The following is a 16,763-nucleotide window of genomic DNA, read 5'->3' on the forward strand; positions in this document are numbered from 1 at the left end:
AAAACTGGCAAGAAAGTGGAAAAAGAACATCATTTGGAATACTTTTCCAAAATCTGATTTAACTTTTTCCATTGTAATTTTAAAGGTCAAGTATATCTCAGCACTGCCAAACGTGTATCCGTGTGTTCAAAACTGCAAGTCCTAATAGAAGCAGCAACGCTTGTAATGTGCAATTTTAGAAGTTAAGAAATAATCTTTATCTGGGACACTCCTTGGCTACATGCACTGAATCTGGAATTTGTAGGAATGGTTTCTATTTTAGTTTTGAGGAAATGAAGCATGGAGAGCATTAAATGAAGACAACAGTCCTGTGCATTTTCTTGATAGAATACAGACAAAATCATTTCCATTTAAAGACTGTGATATTAAATTGAGTCACACAGTTATTTCAAATGGACAACTACGGGCGTGAGGTAAGCGTAACCTGCAGCAGATGTAACTACAGAGTGGTGAGTACCAGTGCCTGTGTGAATGCATGCATGCACATGGAGATGGACATGAACTTTCTAGCAGAGACAGAAGTCACTTGGTTTTGGAAGAAAATCCCAATGTTATTGTCATTCCCAATTCCCTCAGCAAAGCTAAAAGTGAAGATTCTTCAGTACTTTTCCATGACTCCATACTTACTGAAAGATGTTAGATGAATGTGCTTCCTTTTATCTTGCACCTCTGTTGTAAGTTTTCTTGTTAACAGGCTTTATGACTCACTATGAAAAGAAAGTTCAGAGAAAACCTTCACTATGAACATGAGATACGTATTTACTGGAAGAAGTTTCCTGGAGAGGTGGCTGATGGCTCAAGCCTCAGTATTTAAGAAGCATTCAGACAAAGAACACGCTTTAACTTTTAGTTAATCCTGAAGTGGTCAGGCAGTTAGACTAGAAGGTTGCTGTAGGTCCCTTCTAACAGGGTGGGTTAAAGCTAGTCAAACTTCTCTGCTGCCTTTTTAGTTCCACAAGGCTAACAGGAACAGACTGAAAATCTGGATAACCCTCTCTTGAAACAAAGACACTTTTGGTCATTGAGGAACTGCTGGTTAAAGTGAAGAGCATGATGAGCAATAACAGCACCCAGCCTAACAGGGAAAATAAGTGCACTTGAAGCTGACCAGGAATTATTCAATAAACAGGTTCTGGAATTATTTCCAAAAAATAAAATCTCTTGGAAAGCTTGAAATCTGGTTGTCCAAATATCAGAAGGTAAGTGACAAATCTCTGAAACTTGTTGTTACTTTACATATACAACTTGCTGTGGGCGTATGGAGAGAGAGGCCTTAAGTACTTGAATTTTTAGGCTTGTCAATATTGCTCTGTTGTAATTAATTCAAATTAACTTGATAAGATTATCTTCCTTTCCAGTAAGGACACACCATGTTTTTCTTTAGTTCTTCCTGTCTTCTGCTGTGTGAAATTTGAATTTCTAAAGTCCAATTTCAATTTCTTAACTTCACCCAAGAAAAACTGCAGTTTTTATCTCTCAAAATCCTTTTATTTTTCTTTTTTATTTTTTCCATCTTGCCTGTTAAACATCAAGTACTGTAAGTGGTGGAGCAAGATGTAGGTCAATCTTTCAACCATTTCCCCATTCAGCTCTTTTCTTAAGACATATTTCTTCCGTTTTCTCCAGAAAACCCTTAATCATTACAATAGGAGTAGGAGCAAGAGAGAAAGTATTATCAGTGAACATAATTTCTGGGTGCTCCCTGTATAGATACCTATTTGAATCTGTATGAAGACTTTTACCTACTGCATATTCTCCATGCTTAATGATTAAACCATAAATAAATAATAGCTAATTTACCATCAGAGGAGTACAGCTCAAACCAGGTGCTGTACAACTAAGAGCTGTATGCAATAGAGGCAAGTACAGAGAGACAACCACGAAACTCAAACTCATGGCAATGCAGACTTTGAAAACATAATTACATTTATGTGACTAGCTGATATAAATTTGATAGCATGCACTTATTATAAATTACCAATTAATAATATATTACCATGCAGCAAATTAAAGCATGTAGCTCATTAGCTGGAGTATACTGCTGTGCCTCAACAGACTGCTGATGTTGTGCCATTTCGGTTAGTATTTTCAACATACCAGTGAATTACAACTTGATACTTATTGTACTTCACTGTGTACAATGCATATGCATTTCTTTTGCCATATAAGCTTCCAAGAAAAAAAAAAAAAAGAGGTTCCTAATGAATTGGTATGTCATCATATAATATTAACATATATTTATATAAAATATTTTTTTTCACCTTTCCCTGGACAGGTAGTTGTAGCATATGGTGAAAAACTGCTAAATAGCTATATACTTCACAAGTACAGCTCAGTATTTGTGCTGGGAAATTGGAAGGCATTAAATGCAACCAGGTACATGTTGGTAGACTGCAGTGTAATTTACCTCACAGAAGGGGACACGTGTAACCATGAACTTAGTGAATCTCCTGAAGATACTTATCTGAAAGAGGAAAAGTAAGGAAGCCCTACAGAAAGGTCAGGTATTTCTGTGGAGGTGATACTGCCCTTGCCTGTGATTCTCAAGGTTTATTATTCTGCCTCCTGATCTCACTGAAGGTTTCTTTGTCCCGTTTTCTGCCCTTTCTTCTGTATCTTTTTGTCTTGTAACCTGGGAACTCACACAGGGTCATCACTACCAACATAACAAACCACCAACATACACCTTGGATGACCGGAGTAGGATCTCCCAAAGTCTCACACTACTTATTAAGCCTCAGAAACCCTCACAAGTCAGCTGCGTCATTCCAGCCTACGGCAATACGAAATAATTCAACTTGGTCTAACCTATATGAAAGGAAGCATTTTACTGATAGATTAACTCAGGATATGAAGCACAGATCAAATGCTAAGCATGTCCTGACATCCACAATCCCACACGCAGCATCACACCATAAGCTAATTTATGCCACAATTAAAAAGTCATACAGAAACACACTTCTCTATACTTTACTCTTCAACAAAATGTACATGAATGAGATATAATTGTTACACAATTACAAAATTATAGAAGCATCATGACAAAACTTTGTTTCACACAGAAGGAACATTACTTCTGTGGAAATACTTCTAAGCCTCCAATACTTAAACAGGATCTGAAAATATAAATGGAGTACTTTGTGGGTGGAACTTTCAGTAATAAATATCTAATCAATGTCGTAAGAACATTTTGTAAGGTTTAGAAGATTTTGTCATATCCATATCATTCACAACTCTGTGTGCAGCACTTATTACACTTATCAAAGAATACTTCTATTCCTTATTTTCAACCGCTCAAAAAGAAAGAGGGGAAATTTGAAGTCCTACTAACTTTCCATAACTTCAGTGACTCAAATAAGATGAAAATAAAGCAAGTTTACTCGATGTCATGGAGGAAATACTAAAAATCTGGTTTAGCCAAGAGAGATGTTCATTGCTTTGCCATTTTCATAATGTCTTTCATTTGCTTCAGATAACTATGAACTATAATACTGCTGAGGATCCATTACAGAAAAAGCAATAGCCAATTGAACAGATGGGAAGAAGAAATGTAACCACAAAGGGAGAGAGTCTAAGCTGTTTGTTCTGCTGCAGTTATGAGCTAATAAACTAGACCTTTATCAGAAATAAAATCCTCTGATTACCAGTAACCTCTAAGATAAGAAAATGGGACTACAGGTTGACCCTACGTGTGTCCCTCTGTCACTTTATTTCTCCCACATTTACTCATTTTTGTCATGTGCTTACACTATAAGCCTCCAGGAGTGTTTTTGTCAACATGCCCATTTTAGGCCCTCTTAACTTAAAGACCTGAACACCACCATTCACACCTGAGCCCTTGCTCTCCGGCAGCTGCATACTCAGAAGGGGCAGCCAGCAGGACAGAGCATCCAAACCCAGTCTTTTATTACAAATACAGAGCAGCCAGAGGTTTTGTTGGCAGAAAAAGCGCTCTGAGCCAGGACTATCTCAAGGCTTTACATAGGTAATGTTTGTGAGCCGGTCCCCCCATGGAATTTAAGTGACCATTTGACTTTTTGCCTTGAAGAAACAAACTCTGATGCACCAGAATGAGTCATGCCATGAAAGGTGAGAAATCCTAACCTGGGGATTACCTTGGGGGTTTTGCCAAGGACAGTCTGACCTTTTCAGGTTTCCACTGTTGTCCACAGCAGCTCCTGAGCATGGGATAAACTGATTTGGAGTAGTAGTTCAATTCCAAACTGCCTTGCTTGTTTTTATCACAATCTGAGCATTATATAGTATAGAATTATGCCTCCCCATATACAGTTCTGTAACAGCAAACCTCCTATAATACTACAGATCATTACATCCCTCTTGGGGAAAACAGATTTTCAGATGCACGAAATAACAAAACGATCTTTCTTGAAGTTGTTCTTTAATGATCATTTTCTTGTCATTTTAAAACGTTACCTCGCGGCTGAACTCGTCGTTCCGATGTTGTAAGAGGGCTGATGTAATGATTTGTAAGTACACATGAACACTGCACTCGCAGAAAGTATATGGAAGTTTGCACATTTTAATGACAACGGATAATGCTGCTGTAATTTCTCATCCCTCTCACAATGGCTGTCAGGAGGAACTGGTAAATTTGTGCCATGCTACCTTGTTACGATCAGTGTTTAAATGTTATGTCCTTCCATTTAAAGAGCCGCCCTATTCTCATCTTTGCTGTGTTCTGTAATTAGACAAGCCAGCCATTCTTCTTCCACCCTATTTGCAGTTTCACTGATTTATAGGAAAGCAGTAGAGCTGCTTATGAAACACAAAATATAGGGCAGGTCAAAGCCATGGATTATATAGCAATGTTCCATACAGAACATATGGATTACTAAAATCTTATTTCATAAAGCACAAGAGATGGAAGTATTGCTTGTAAATAAGAGTGAGACACAACTGCAGTTTCAGTCTCAGGTGGATTCTAATTTCAGGTTTTGAGCTATGATTATTATTTGCATCGCAGTGATGTAAAGACATGCTTCCATTCACTGAAGTCTTATCCCTGATGCTGCACAGCACCTCCATCAAAAATGATAGCACTGACATGAGCAACAGAGTCCTAATTTCTAGACATGTAGGGCACCCTGAAGGGAATAGGGTGTACACAAAAAAAACCCACTGTATGGGTAAAGACAAAAAAACCCCACAAGGTTGGAAATTTGCAGAGGGGTTGAATGGAGTAAGGGCACTAACCACTTCTGATTACATGACAAATATTTGTCTGGCAGAAATTTTTAAAAAAGAGCCTATAATAGACACTGCCAGATTAATAATATTATTTTTCTAATCAAGGACACTATTTGCTGTTGATAAAAATAAGATAATGATATAATAAAAATATGGTGATGGAGAGTGGCTCAGCCTTCCAGTAGCTCTGCCACTCTCCATCATATATGAAAAGTCATGGAGGTCAGGGGAAGTCCCTAGTGACTGGAAGGACAATATTGTGCCCATTTTACAAAAGGACGTCCTGGGGAACTACTGACCTGTTAACCTCACCTCTGTGCCTGGGAAGATCATGGAACAGCTTCTCCTCGAAACTATGCAGAGGTGATTTGTGACAGTCAGCAGGGCTTCACTAGGGGCAAACCCTGCCTGACCAACCTAGTGGCTTTCTATGATGGGGTGACCACATCAGTGGACAGAAGAAAAATAATGGATGTCATCTAACTGGACTTCTATAAAGCCTGCGACACAGCCCCCCATAACATCCTTCTCTCTAAACTGGAGAGATAAAGATTTGATGAGTAGACTGATCAGTGGATAATTGGTTGGTGGGAATCGGTTGGATGGTCACACCCAGAGAGTAGTCATCGATGGCTGAAGTCCAGATGGTGACATGTGACAAGTGGTGTCCCTCAAGGGTCCGTACTGGCACCAGTATTATTTAATATCTTCATCAATGACATCAACAATGAGGTTGAATGCACCCTCAGCAAGTTTGCAGATGACACAAACTGAGTGGTACAGTTGACACACCAGAAGGACAGGATGTCATAGAGTGGGACCTGGGCAAGCTAGAGAAGTGGGCCCATGTGAACATCATGAGGTTCAACAAGGACAAATGCAGGGTCCTGCACCTGAGTCCGGGCAATCCTCATTATCAATACAGGCTGGGAGATGAAATGACAGAGAGCAGCCCTGCAGAGAAGGATTTTGGAGAGATGGTGGATGAGAAGCTCGACATAAGCCGACAATGGTCTCTCACAGTCCAGAAGGTCAACCGTACCCTGGGCTGCATCAAAAGGAGAGTGGCCAGCAGGTTGAGGGAGGAGATTCTGCCCCTCTACTCTACTTTCATAAGACGCCACCTGGAGCGCTGTGTCCAGTTCTAGAGTCCCCAATATAAGAGGGACGTGAAACTGTTGGAATGGGTCCAGAGGAGCACCACAAAGATGATCAAAGCACTGGAGCACCTCTCCTATGAAGACTGGCTGAGAGAATTGGGGTTGTTCAGCCTGGAGAAGAGAAGGCTCAGGGGAGACCTTATAGCAGCCTTGCAGTAGCTGAAGGGGCCTACAAGGAAACTGGAAAGGGACTTTTTAGAAGGTCATGTAGTGATAGGACAAGGTGAATGGTTTTAAATTGCAAACAGGTAGATTTAGATTGGCTATTAGGAAGAAATTCTGTACTATGAGAGTGGTGAGGTGTTGGAACAGGTTGCCCAGGGAGGAGGTGGCTTCCCTCTCCCTGGAGGTGTTCAAGGTCAGATTAGATGGGGCCTTGAGGAGCCTCATCTAGTGAGACGTGTCCCTGCCCATGGCAGGGGGTTGGAACTTGATGATCTTTAAGGTCCCTTCCAACCCGAACCATTCTATGATTCCATGATTTCTTCAGGAGCTCTAATGTGATTAAAATGACAGGAATTAGCAATAGCCCTTGCCTTTTTTTTTGTGAATAAGGACTGATTCCCCAGTGCATAAGTGTTTTATTTGTAAAATATAAGTGTCTCACTCATAGATGTGAACAGCTGATGATATGGAAGTGTTATACCGCATGAATAAAATAGCAAACTTACATCTTTAAAATTACCCCTTTGATTCCACTAGTGTGTGGATGTTCTATATAAGCATTAAAGTTAGCTTTATTTGTTTGCCTAAGCATGTACTTATTCTTTATGCAATGCACCTCTGCAAACCACTTCTTCTTCCTCATATAACTCCCACCTGAAACATTCAATTTACTCAATCTCATTATAGTTTTCTGGGACTGAAGCTATCTTTCTAAGGCTAGAAAGAAAAGGAATAGTTTCTCATATTTGTTTTCCATTTTTTATAAGATTGAAAACTGATTTAAAACATGGGGCAAATACTGGTTCTGTATAAATGAAGTTTAGAAAGGTTCCAAACTATAGTTTAGTCCATCTAGGCATCCAAAATTCCAACTGTTCATCCAAACAATGACGTTAGAAATTTGAGCTGGAAATTTCAAAAGACTTTTGAGAATTATTTTATATTCTTCCCCCTATTTGATCTGAAATAGAAGTGCTCTCAACATTTTTCAGCATCTGTGAACATTGTCTTGATTGCAGCCAAAGAATACAAGCTTCATAAAACTGAAAAATAATGGGATATGATGAAGCGTCAATTAGTTGAAGTTTTTCAAGTACTTTTTAAAAAGGATAATAGTTCATGTTAGTGCTTCTTTTGTCCAGATACATTTACACAAATCTCTAGCATTTTACTTTATCTGTCTCAGTGCTATTTCATAACATGCTCAAGAGTTTTTATAAAATAATAGCTGCTAATTTCCTCTGAAGCATTCCATTTAGATGAAAAAACTAATAATAGTAAAGTAGCAAATGGTACCTAGTTTCTTGTCAGTGGAAATTGATGCTGGTCTTTTGAATGAGTGAGAGATACCAGGAAATTACGTATGCTTTCTGGTCTGGCATGGACAAGCATGTAGTTCCAGTAGTTTCCCCAGAGCTCCTTCAGTTTTAAAGTGACATGCATTAATGAAGTACGCTGAAACTCTCATCTTCTGCTGCACCGGCTGCTCCTCCAATACATCAGAGGCAAGGATGTGTCATGTGGGTAAACTGCTTTGCCAGAGATGGACAGATTGAGTCAAAGCAAAAGAAAACTAAGCACAGGTCACGTCAAAACCCCACTGAATTCACAAGGCATGCCTGATGTACAGGCCATACAGCTCAGCTGTTTTCTTCCTGGTATTTTTATTTTTGGCAAAGTTTTCCTGCAAGACACAACTGAAATTTCTCAGCCTTCATTTCAGCTGAAGCAGCTGGCTAGCTTGAGCTAACTCACCAACTCCAAACACTAACTTTATAACTAGAATTGTTTAAAATGATCAGAATTTGTTCATTTGGAGTTTGGTTGCTTCTAAACTGAGGCATTTCTTCTTCATGTATCAGATAGCAACAGCTATACTGCATCTCCCCTGTATTCTACTGGTTTTTATGCAAGTTTATTTCGAAGCAAGATGGTTTTCAGGCCTGAAGAAATATGAAGGTTGTGTCAAAACCACACAACAGAAAACGGTGCTGAAACATCCATGCAAGCAGCAGATGAGTTTACGCCAGTATGTCAAGATGTGCTTGCTTATTAGCAGAGGCAAAGTGTTACTTTAGGATACCCATTCACCTTTGGGATCTGAACCAGCACCTCCCCTAAGCAGTGCATGGAGCCATGCAGATTTACCAGTGAAAAATGTCACAGTGGCTCTGGAATATCTCATCTGATGTGCACATACCCACAGGTTCCTAAAATCTTACAGCCTAAGGAAACAATAAAACCCCAAAGAATGAATGTGAATGAACAATTAAAACCATAAATAGGCAAACTGTTTTTCAAGAAAATCAAGTTTTGTTGATGTTCTATACAAAACTAAGCTTAAGTATTTTGTACAAATAGCCATGTATCTGGTTTGGTGTGAATAAACACAGTGTAACAACACTACTCTAAACAGACACTACTACAAATAATCATCGCCTACAGTTTTTCTTTTCTTCAAAATCACAAACAGGTCTTAGCATTTACATGAGAATAATTCACAGGAAGACAGGAATTGGAAACAGTCTCTTTCAACTCTCAAATTACTTGTCTCCTACAAGTCCACAAACTTACTAGTTCCTCTGAACACTCAGTTTTTTTCTTCAAGTTTCCAGTAGGCCCCGCTGAGTGAGCTGCACTGTCCTGCGAGCTGCACTGCCCTGCATCTGAGAGCTCAGAAGGGGCTTTGTTCCCTTTGCCTGCAGAACTCCTCACAAACCACCCCTCAGGTGATCTCATTTTCAGGTTTTTCTTTTCCCTCCTTCGAGAGGACAGCCAGTGACTAACTTCTCTTCAAATTCCTCTGTGAGGAGGTGCCTAAGCAGTCTCTATCTTCCCACAAACTCTGCTTGGTGAACCAACAGCTCCCCCATTTTCATCTGCCTATTTTATGCTTAGCCAACTAATTTTCTGACGAGACACGTGCTTTGTTGAATGTAATACTGCCTTGGCTTCTTTTTAAAGGGCGATAACCTGCAATGACCAGGCTGGACTGAAGCATCAGTAAGTACCCTGCACAAGTAGATATTTGTGTATTTCACCAGAGTTCTTGAAACTGCACTCAAAATAATAGAAGCCTTTCTTTACATCAGGCTTTTACTGTGTCCCACCAGTGGCTAACCAAAATCACAAGACTAGATTTACACGTGTTATTCCAGGATTCCTGAAATCCACACAAGTGAAGAATTACAGAACAGAAATAACAATGACTCAGTTTATAAGACAAACATAAAAGACATTTTTTCACAAACCACAAAAAGCTTTTGATCCAAGTGGGGCAGACAATGCTGACAAGTCAGTTCAATTCCTGGTTTAGTCTAACGAGGCCTCTACCTTTGGTCTTGATAAAATGAAAACGACTATTGCTAACACTATCAGATACTTTTGTTACCTGGATCAGCAGGAAGGCTACAAATTCAGTGAATAGAATGAAGTCTAATTTACTGGAAGCCTATAGTCTCCTAATACTCATGCTTTGTAATATGTTCACCATCACAGCATTCAGGGTTCCAATACACTCTGATTAATGGAAACAGAAAAAGAAGGCCGTACATTTCTCCTATCATTCCCCAAAGAAATTTTCCTTTATTTTATATTACTCCATTTGGACAACACTGCTTTGGGAAAGTCAAGGTGAAGAAAAAAGTTTGATTTTTTTTGCTGTTAAGGCAGTGAGATTGGGAGACTCTGACCTCACTGGAAGTAGACTGAACAAGAAACAACTTGTAAGAAGGCCCTCTATCCTGGAAGTCTGCTCTGCTTCACGCAAATATAAATTAAAGCAACTACAGAAGGGCTACATCAGCATCAATTTTGTGTATGCAATAAGTTTTATAGAATAATTCTGTCTATACTTACAGGAAAAATGGGTGTTAACACAAACATGTCCCTAACTACTCCACCCACATGTGTCAGGAAAGATGAGTCCTGGAACAACCATGACCTTACTAGTGCTTAGAAAGAGGAGAGCAAAATACAACAGTGTAGCCACACATATAGTTGTGTTTTCTCAACTATCAAAATAGAGGGCATAAAAACACATCTCACACATCATACTCTTTTCTGCTCTTAAACAACTGACATGCAGCCATACAAACCTTAGAACAGCATTTTAAGTAATTCTAAATTGTTCATACTGTTGACAATAAAGTCCTCTGGTGAAAGGGTTTCATTCAGGCCAACACAAATGAGTATGATTTTCTCTTCTGTCCCTTCAATCTCTTCTCCTCACTACTGCAGACTACACACATGAGGCAATGAAAGGCTTAATGCTCTATTGTTTCTGAAAATCCTTGTGGCACGTCATTTAGAAAACATGTCCAGAGTTGAGCTTAATGGGATCTATGGATGTTTAGAATCTGAAATGAAGTCATTTTGCTGTGGAATAAAATAAGAAGATATGGACTTTTATTCTTGAAAATAAGTTATAGACAAGCAACCTTAAATGGGACTATCATATTATCTGTGCCTACTTAATTGTGCTCAAGGTATACTTAGGCTTTGCTTCATGAAAACCCAAAGATTAAATAGAGCCTTCAGCTTTTTTAGCCAGAAAACAAACTAAATAATCTGTTTTAGGAGGTCAGACATTCCATGTGTAAATGTAAAAGCTTCCCTGCAAATATGAAAATTGTGTCTCTCTGCAGTAGGACAGAGAGAAACACAGCACTACACACAGTGTCAGCATTTTAAAGCCACCACAGTATCATAAGTGCTGCCAAGAGATAACTGGCAGTAGCTGGAAACAGTTTTCATAGAGAAAGCTGAGATAAGCTGTGTCTTGCAGAGTATCTGTGAGAAGCTTGGATAAGTCTGTATTCATAGAAACAACGTGTTTTATTCAAAAATACATTTCCCTTCCAGAAGGCGTATTTGGCATCAAGAGATTCTTCTGTTCTGGAGATAATGAACTTTTTATATTACAACAGCAAGTTCTTGGTTGTAAACTCAGTTTTCTGACAAGAGTGGAGAATGTGGCACTCCAGTTCATTATACTTGACTCATTTCTTCTCTCAGAGGGAAAACAGAAGTAGAAATGATAGGAATGAGATATGAATTCTCACCTAGTTTTGATGGATTATGTCTTTATGGTATTTAAAGTGTGGTTCTGGTGTTGGCACTTGACATTAAAGTTTAGAGGGCCTTTATCCAATACTTTAGTTATTTATTTTAATTAGGACAGTTTACAGGAATCACATAAAATCTTAGCCTCATTTAACTTGTCAAATTGAGCAAAAGCAAACATCATTGAAGTGAACGTGAACATGTTGATTTTCCCAAAAACTTTTGATTTCATATACTTTGCATCCCATTTTATTTCAGGCACTAATACAACGTTTCAATATTCTGATTCTACAAAAGCATAAATAATTGCTTGAGTTAATATATCATGCACAAGCCCTGTGAACCTACTGCTGTTAGAGCACTGAAACGGATGGTTCTTAACTCATAGAGCCTCCTTATGAGAGCATAAATAAATAACACCTACCAAAAGTGAATTCAACAATTTGTTACAGAATTATGTTCTGTTAAAAAAGAAGCTGGCTCCCTACTTGGAGATACTATATTGTTTCTTTCTCCCACAAGGCATTCAGGAGTGTTAAAATATATTCACTGTAGGTACACAGTTGCAGAGCACAAGCTAAAGCGCATTACATCCTTCTCCGTGCTCTCATAGAGAAATAAAGTGGCCTTGATTCTCTGCAGTTCAATCCTTCTTAGTTTAAGCCCTGGCAATTTCAGGCTACTTTATTTCTCAAAGAAAGAAGCCACACTGGGGTTTAATGTACTTGGGTTCTGACATAACCATGACTTTGAAATCCCTGGCTGAAATACCTTACATAAGAGGTAATTAATTATTATGCCATTACTCACTTATTCAGACCATTAAAATGTCTAAGGCAACAGGAGCATTCAAGAGAAATTTTAGAGGACAGCAGCTTTTTGCAATATGCTACAATGTTCAATAGCACTGACTTTTGACCTATACGAAAGACTTAACTTTCTCTGCCAAATATTTTTGGCAGCTTGTCTAGACTCACTCATACAACAAGTACAGTGTGTTTTCACATCTATTCATTAAGTCCCACTGTGAAATTACAGCGTGTGAGGAAGCAAGACCAGACATTTTAAACCATTTTACTCACTGTAGCCAATTGCTGAAATCACCTGAAAATGGTTTTTATTTTTCCTGTATTACAGTTCTCATCTTGAGTGAAGCTCATTGGTGAAGACTGAACACATCACCTGACAAAGCAGTTGAGTCAGTTAATCGATTATTAATATTTCAGCAGGTCTGAACACCAGTGTGAGAGACTGAAAGGGTTAATATGTGTGGATGTCTCAAGCACCGTGGCAGAAATGAGTTACATAATGATAATAACCACCAAGGAAAAGTTGGTTAGTACCAAATGCAGAGGGCATGTTCCATATTCCCATCACCATCTATGGCCAGAGATCATACAAGGTTCACCTGAGGAAGGGGCTCACAACCAACTGAAAGACTCCTCGAGGCCACCCAACCTAAATGGCAACTGCACAGAAAACTAAGAACATTCTGGCACAAGAACCATACAAGTCATCAAGGGGCATGACTGGCATGATCAAGAGGTGGGGACTAGACCACAAAAGATACAAACCCAAGGAGCCATGTGCACACCCACAGGAGGATTGCCACACCAGTCATTATCATCATGGCATCCAAGGGTGGTAATATCTCTGTGTTTTTTCCCTCTTTCCCCTCTTTCTTTTTCTTCCTTTAAATGTTTCAATTAGAGGCAACCGTTTCACTTTCCAAGTTCAGGTTGCTTCTACCATAATTAAAATGCTTAATCAATTGTTTGGTGTCATTTCATCTTAATTTAGCCCAAGAGAATCACAAAAGTGCTACAGCTCCCCAGGCTATTCAGGTTGGGTCATGACATCCAGTAAGTCAGAAAAATAAGCAAGATCTAAATGGTGTTTTATACCAGTCTACTACAACCCAATTACTCCAAGAACTATTGATTCTTTGAGAAGAAATCTGTACTTTTAAAACCTGGTGCAGAAACATCAAGTTATCAGAAAGGTATCAGTCACTTAAAGAAATAAGAGCCTGACATTCACTTATTAATTTTCTTTTTAATTATTATTTTTGCAGCATTGACTTGCTGAGAGTCAGGATCTACTGGCATAAATACACTTAATTGGCTTTTACAAAACAGGCATAGGGAAACCCTCTCAGTAAGCCTAGCTTTAAAGCAGTAAATGGAACACGTGAATACTTGAAACTATCCAAGGAGGAAAAAACGATCACTCTTAAGTTTGTTTTGTGACCCTACAAGATGATGTAACATCTTCATACACTTCCTTTTGGGCAACTAGTAGCAAACCCGCAACTGTCATTGACTGTATGAGCTTTTGGAAGATTCGCTAATGACAACGACTGAAAGTTGCCATCTTGACTCCATTTAGATCAGCCTTAGGTAACTCCCACTTAGTATTTTTTAATTATTTTATCTGCAACATATCCACTGTGGACAGGAAATAACCTTATCATATAAAACTGCTTTCAAAAATCTCCTTAAAACTAACCATTGCTTTAAAGAGTTATGATATTTACATCACTGGTAAACTGAGGCAAATAAGATCGAAATACTTATCTGATGTGTCTCTGCTTGGCTGTTGATTCACAAATAGATTACACTTGCTCGGTACAATTCCTTTCTAATCTAATTCTCCTACTTTAAAAACATGCAATCATGCTTATCCTCTCCACTTTTTTCTTTCAAGCACAGAGCTAAGTAAACAACAAAAAACTTTGGACCAAGTTAGAAAGGTAGGTTGTAGCTGGATAAGATGTTATGCATAGCCTGAAGAGACACAAGCCCAAAGCCCCAGCATGGTCAATTGGTCAATTACAAGGCTGTCACTGAACAGAGCTCACCTGCAAGCACTTCCCAAGTAATCACCCTAATTCCTGGCACTTGCCCTTTATGTATTTATAAGAATTAAAGAGGTCATACTTCAGTCTTCTCCAAACTAAAAAGACCCAGCTCCCTCAGCCTGCCCTCATTCCACTCTCTTAATCATCTTTGTGGCCCTGCACTGGACTCATTCAAGTAGTTCCTTGTTCTTCTTGAACTGAGGGGCCCAGTACTGGAACCAATATCCCTAAGATTCTGTGTGTGATGTCTAGGGCCGAGCTGTGTGTCTTTCCAGGCAGTAGCAGCACTCAGCATTGTTATAGTGGATAAAATCAGATGAAATATGCCTTTTGTAAAAATCAAATAGAAAACTTCAACTCCCACAACCCTGGAATGCTGAAAATCAAATGCTACCTGGGATGGTGGCATCAATGATAAATGTAATCCTGGATGAGCCAGAGACTTATGAAAATTCAGAAATATTGAACAGGGAGAGGAAAGTACCTATAAACTAAAAACCAGCTCCAGCCAGCACTGGAAGGTATTGATTGCTCTATTTCATGGCATGCAAACTCTCAATTTTTGTACTGAAATTAACTTCCTGGAAGTGTTACTTGAAAACTACTAATACCAAATGCCCCCTGCCTACCTTACACGCAATATTATATTATCAACATCAATAGGGTGGGAGATGCTTATTAAAATCAGCAGGGAATACCGGGGCTTCTTCTGGTTTCGCCAGAGGGTAAGTCAGGTTTATTTAATGGGTGTAAATGAGATTAGACTTAGACCAGCTGCACATACTTCAGAGAGGCTTATCATAACATAAACAAAAGTGTTTATTATTAGAAGTGTAAATGCTATAATTTCTTACTGCTTTGCTCTATTTCCTAAGTAGTTTCACACACATATATATATGCTGATGTCAGAATAACCTATTAGGTCATCTGCTGTGACATTCTGCATGTATTAGGCCTTTAAATATTACCCAGTTAGCTTATTTTTACTGAAAAAAAGCTTGTCCACAGCTCATGCTTGACTTAAATAACTTATGTATATCCTTCTTTTAACATCATATACCTAATTTGAAATGTTTCACTTCAGCTCTCTGCTATGAGCTTTTCTTTACCTGTAACAGTAATGAACTTTTTCATATTACATATTTTCTACCTCAAGAGATAGTTACACAACATTAGTCAGATTTCTAATATAAAAAATCAGATTTAAATCTTCCTCATCATAAACTTAGCAAATTCAATACTTGCAATACACTGAAACAAAACATTCTTTCTTAGTTTGGTTACCCCAAGTAAACTACCAATTGCTGACAGAGCAATGAATATTGGGTTAACTTGTCTTTAAGTTCATCTAGAACTGTGCTTCCCCCCCCTCCTTTTTTCATAAAAAAAAAACTCCTATGAATTTTAGTACGCCTGCTATTCAGGTTGAAGTTTTTACTTTATTATCATGTCTGCTGTTCTTATTTATCTAACTTAATTTGGCAACCCAAATTAAAAAAAAAAACACACCTTTTTCTTTGCTATTGTATATTTAGACATACAATATTGTATACTGAAGGACTGTCATAGAGTGTCCATAGGTGTTCTTGATTCCAACTACACTATTCTGAACTCTCTCTGACAGAGGGAGAAGATGTGACTGCACCTTAGCATTCCCAGGCCATCTTCCAGTCCAACAGTGCAAACCGACCACGAGCAGTGTGAAGTGCTGAACTGCAGTCTGGACTGGATGAAGCACAGGCAAATGGCCCGTTCTACCACTTCAGCCAAGAAGGCAGTGATGGCTGGCTGAAGGGAGGAACAGACAACAACAGGGAACAGAAAAGTTTCAAACCATTGCAGCTGAATCCACCACTCTAACTGCCGACTACTCAGGGTGTGGCACAGTCCTCACACAAACTCAGAAGTATATTATATATTTATTTCTACTTATTAAAGGGTCCCATTCCCTGCAATTCATACTTTCTTCATCAGGGAGAAAATGAATTCATTAAAAGACAGTTGAAATACACACATCTGCAGAAACCAGGCATTTTGAAGAGAAGGCTGTTGGTTTAGCTCAAGGCTTCAGCTGAAGGAAAGGATCGAAATTAATGATGACCTCAATTAAATTTCTATAGCATCTCTGGGGAAACTTCAAGCCATATGTTGAAATCCCTTTAATGTTAATGGGTATTACTTGTTCTCCCATCAAGGCTAAAGACAACGCTTATGCCTCACGTTTCTGTGTTGGAGGACAGAATGTACCAAAATGACTGTGTGAAGAAGGGAACAAAAGGACAAAGAGGTCATGTTAGCTGCAATAT

This window comes from Gallinula chloropus (assembly GCF_964237585.1).
Source record: "Gallinula chloropus genome assembly, chromosome: 7".
Classification (NCBI taxonomy): domain Eukaryota; kingdom Metazoa; phylum Chordata; class Aves; order Gruiformes; family Rallidae; genus Gallinula; species Gallinula chloropus.